Raw genomic sequence first — 5441 nt, 5'->3', positions numbered from 1 at the left:
CGGCCCCCGGCGCTGGGGGTTCTTTAAAAAGACCGGCGAGGAGCAGGGGGGGGGGGGGGGGAGGCGACGCGCTCCGGCGGCGCCTGACTGTGATGATCTACCCCCCCCACACCCCCGCCGGGTCGCGGCCGAAGCGTCAAGAGGTCACTGGAGAGCGTTGACTTGTGGAGGCCAGCAGGGGGCGGCGGGCGGCGGCGGCGGGGAAAGCTCTGGAGGTGACGGACACTCGGGGACGATCTGACCTCACGCCGGCGGTTCGGTTTGTCCGGGAACGTTTGTGGAGGTTTAAAAATCCAGGACTCAGTCTGGTTCCTCTCTGGCTTCTCCTTATTTCTGCTCGCGTGCTTCTGATGTGTTTCGCCGACGGGCGACGGCGACGGGACGAATGACTGCCGGTTCGTCTGTACGCCGGAGTGTCGATCGCGAGTGAAACTCCTCCAAACTGTATCTGAGGTTTACAAGCGTTTTTATTTGATTAAAGTGGTTCTGGTGGACGCGAGCGAGGCTGACGCCTTTTTAACTTGATTTGAGGGAATGCGCTGACTCAGCAGGTTTGTGTCCGCGAGAGCAAACGCTCAATGTGGATCCGTTTAATTATTCAGAGGTAATCTGAACGAGCACTGCCCCCTGGTGGCCGATGTGAAGACTGCAACCACCTCCGTGAGGAATGAAGCTGTACTCTGGATATATGTGGATGTCAGTGAGATGAGAAGAAGTTGTGGGGTTTGAATCCCACTGCTGAGGGTCCTTGAGCAAGACCCTGCTGCAGGAGTCCACTGCTAGAAGTCCAGGATGTGAAGTTCACTTTAACTATTAATAAAATGGGTTGGATGTAGAAAAAGAAATGAACTCCAGGCTTTAAATAAACTCTGCACACATTGTGATGGTGACTAATATAAATTACTTTAAATAAAACTCCTGAGAAAATGAACAAACTGTGGGGAAAAAGGGACGAATAACGTGAATATTTATTCTCTACTCTTCTTACATTCAGGTTATATTTATCTGACCTTTCAATCTCTCACTTTCTGGATAGAAACGTCTTATTATTGATCATTGGAAACGAACAAATCAGTGAAACTGCAGCCTGGAAACTATCGGAACAAAAGCTACAGAAACATCTACAAATGTAAGGAAATGTTTACCATCCTAACTGAAACATCGGAAACGCAACTTAAGATACAGTTTTTGTTTCAAAATGTTATATAATTAATTTATATGAGACTTTAGAAGCTCAGTTCAAAATGATTTTAGAGGTTAAACGTGTTTGAATCCCTCTCGTCGACCTGATTGGCGACGATACTGATGGAATAATCACCAGGTTGTATCGGGGGTCTTTCAAGAGTATTCCGTGCAGTATTGGTATTAGTATCTGTATTGATATCGGTATTAATGTTGGTATCAGTATTGGTATAGGTATTAGTATCGGTATTGGTATTAGTATTAATATCGGGAGTGGTATCGTATTGGTATCGGTATTAGTATCGGCATTGGTATCGATATTAGTATTGATATCGGTATTAATGTTGGTATTAGTATTGATAAAGGTAATAGTATCGGTATTAGTATTAGTATCAGTATTGCTATCGGGAGTGGTATCAGCATTAGTATCGGTATTGGTATCAGTGTTTGTATCGGTGTTGGTATCAGTATTAGCATCGGCATTAGTATCGGTGTTGGTATCAGTATTAGCATCGGCATTAGTATCGGTATTGGTATCAGTGTTAGAATCGGTATTGGTATCGTATTGATATCAGTATCGGTATCAGTGTTGGTATCATATTGGTATCAGCAGTAGTATCGGTATTGGTATCGTATTGGTATCAGCATTAGTATCGGTATTGGTATCGTATTGGTATCAGTATCGGTATCAGTATTGGTATCAGTATTGGTATCAGCATTAGTATCGGTATTGGTATCGGTATTGCTATTGGTATCGGTGCATCTGTCCAGCAGCTGCTCAGTATGTATTCTTGTCCCACGTTAACAAATCTCACTGAACCCAAATACAAAACATTTCCTCTGGTTTTTTTTTTCAACTTCAATCTGAATCACAGGTTCTGAACTGCGTCCGTCACGAGTTGTTTACTCTTCAGTAAGCTAACGACGGCCTCACGCCCCATCGCGGCGGTGGCGGGACTCAGTTTGTCGTCGGCGTTCAGTCACTTAAAGTCGTATTACAGAATAAGTGAGTCTCTGGACTCTTGCAGTAAAAAAAACCAAAACAAACTCTCCTGCATTTGTTTAGGCTTTTGATTCTCCTGATGAAAAACGGCCGTCGCGCAACCGCTCGTTTCTTTTCTCGGAGCCGTTTCCTCTATGATTGCAAGCTGTGCCCCCCCCCCCCCCCTCGCCCCCCCCTCCCCCACCCCCCCCGAGGCAGTGAAGCAAACCGCAATATTACCTCCGCCGTGATTTACAACCTGCGACGACGAGCTTCTTCTCCGGGAAAAACCCGGCGCTCGGCGTGCAGGAAAGCAGATCCTGGGTCGCTGTGGGCGAACGTCTCCAACTGTGATTCATCTGTCTGGATGTGGCGGTCCGGAGTTCAGACAGACCGTCGGGGCTACAGACACCAGAACGAGCACTTCCTGTCTGTAATCAACGCCTTGCCGCCGCGTGGAATTCACCGCATCGCGGGACGCGGTTGTTGAAAGTTCAGGCCTCGCCTGAGGGACTCCGGACTTCCCGAGGAGGTTTTCACAGTAAAACGGTGGAAACGTGGCCTGGAGGACCTTTGTGTGTGTGTGTGTGTGTGTGTGTGTGTGTGTGTGTGTGTGTGTGTGTGTGTGTGTGTGTGTGTGTGTGTGTGTGTGTGTGTGTGTGTGTGTGTGTGTGTGTGTGTGTGTGTGTGTGTGAGCCTTTCCCTCAGCGTTGGACAGAATCAGCCGCGGCGCCGCCTTGAATCCAGCGGACGTGGAAGACGGATGACGGGATTGATGATTTGATTGGATCGTTACTCAGCAAAGCCGCCGCCGCCGCCCGTGGTCAAGACCCCCGGCGCTCGTCGGGCGTTTGGCAATCAATCCATCAGTCTGGTGCGGGCGGCGGCCATTATTTCTTCCAATTCGGCCCCGCCGGGCTTTATAACCAGCGCCTCCTCTGGGAAGTCAGAACTTAAGTGACGGAGGTGAAGACGACTCCTGGATCCGTCTGTTGCTCATTTCGTTTTCCCAGCCGCGGCTTTATTTCACATCAGGGTTTGGATTAACGAGTGAGACACATTAAAGACGTGAGGCAGTGAGGTTATTGAAGTCCGTACTGCCGTATTGCAGTGTTTCTCAACCTCTGGTGTTTCCGCGAGATCTCGTCAGGTGAGCCGTGGGAAATTATCACATTTCACATTTCTTTCTAAAAAATCATTTGCTCTCACAGCGACAGTGTGTTGCAGAGTAATCATGTATAAATACTCTTCACCACTAGAGGGCAGCACAGAACTTTGCCGGTGAAATGTAAAGTGACAGACGTCAGTGTGGTTCATCTCCACCTCCTGCTACCATCTTGTATCAAAGTACTGTGTCAGTGACAGTGATGGAGAAGTTTTTGAAAACCAGGATCTCAGCTCTTCATCCATCAGGTCCAGGTTTCACACTGAGGGAGTCACGATTAAAAAAAAGACATTGGGAAATACTTTTTTTCTGTATTTATTTGACTCCTGTTGACAAAACTTTGATGAGAAATACTTTATATTGTTAATAGAGGCTACAGAGTTTCACATTTTAACATTTCCGGGTGTGCCTTGTCTCAAAAAAGGTTGAAAAACACTGCCTTATTGCGTCGTTGTTCTTTCTGACGTTGCGCCTCCGTCCTCCTCCGTCCTCCTCCGTCCTCCTCACAGATTTGCCGTCCGCACGCTCTGGATGATGCAACGACCTCGCTGGGCTTCTGTAAAGCTGCAGTCGGTCTTTTTCACACGCGCAATAAACCCTCACACAAATCACAGACCTGCACCGAACAGCCGGCCAAATCTAACAAGTCCTCTCAGTTTGGAAATTGGCAAACGCCTCCTGGAATGTGTGACACGTAATATTTGTATAATATAAATCCGTTGTGTCAAACTCAAGAGCCACGGGACGAAATCAAAGCCGAACCAATGCACCTTGTGTCGGGGGAAAATCACCGCCCAAATAAAAGGCATTGGATGTAGTTCGTCCACTGGGAGGGCAGCGCCGGAGAGTATTTGTATTTTCTTGGAAGATTTTTGGGGAAAGACGGCAGAACAAGTATCGGACGTATCGTTGCTCAAAGCCTCTGAAACGTGTGAATGATGTCCTTCAGTGCCGGTCGCTGTCTCATTCTGTCCTAAATCCATCTTTTTTTAGCCAAAACATAGCGAATTATCAGCTCGGGTTCACGACGGAGAACTGACGTATTGCTGCCCAGTAACGAGCAACGTGATTGGTCAACTGGTACCTACCTGGTCTATATACCTTTCAAAACACGGCCTCTGATTGGTCCGTAATTCTCCGACTCACCCTGGTGCGTTCAAATGCTGAATCAGAGAGTAGGAATCCCGTGTCCAGTTATAGAACTAATGATCCATTTTATTTTATTTCCACGATGTTGACACATGTTAGGAGAACCTCACAGCATTCCTGCTTTTTATTGAAGAATAAAATATTCTTTACTGGGAAAATGTTGATTTTGATCTAAGTATTGATATATAAGTGTGACTGTGATATTGTAAAGTCGTGGACTGAGCTACCGGAGCTGACGGAGTTTCGTGGACTGACAGAGCAGCGTGGACTGAAGGAGCATCGTGGACTGATGGAGAATCGTGGACTGATGGAGCATCGTGGACTGACGGAGCATCGTGGACTGACGGAGCATCGTGGACTGATAGAGAATCGTGGACTGAAGGAGAATCGTGGACTGAAGGAGCATCCTGGACTGATGGAGAATCGTGGACTGACGGAGCATCGTGGACTGATGGGAAAATCGTGGACTGACAGAGCATCGGATTGAGCATCGAGAACTGTCGGAGCATCGTGGACTGAAGGAGCATCGTGGACTGATGAAGCAGTGTGGACTGACGGAGCAGTGTAGACTGATGGAGCCGGGCTTAATTAGCACCGCCATAAGGCGCCACCGTCAGGTGTCCGTCACACTGAAGGGACTGACAGCCTGTCTGGTTACATTCCAGACCATCTGCTCTGACGGAGCCACGTTCCTCCTCCTCCCTCCACCACCTCCTCCTCCTGCTGATTCCCTGATTAAGCGAGCGAGAGGCAGGATGTGTCGTCGCTCCACAGGAGGACGGATGTGGACAGACGGTTTCTGTCCTCGCTGTCCGTCAGACAGTCCAGCTTGATACCTGAGAGAGGAAACGAGACACCGGATGTCAGAATCAGGTTCCAGAGCAGGAGCTGCTGAATGTCTGTTTACATCTATTGAACTGGATTTAATTCTTCTCTTTGTCCTCCACAACTCAACGGAGCCGT

This window comes from Blennius ocellaris (genome assembly GCF_963422515.1).
Source record: "Blennius ocellaris genome assembly, chromosome: 14".
Taxonomy (NCBI): domain Eukaryota; kingdom Metazoa; phylum Chordata; class Actinopteri; order Blenniiformes; family Blenniidae; genus Blennius; species Blennius ocellaris.
Note: the sequence above shows the minus strand (reverse complement) of the source record.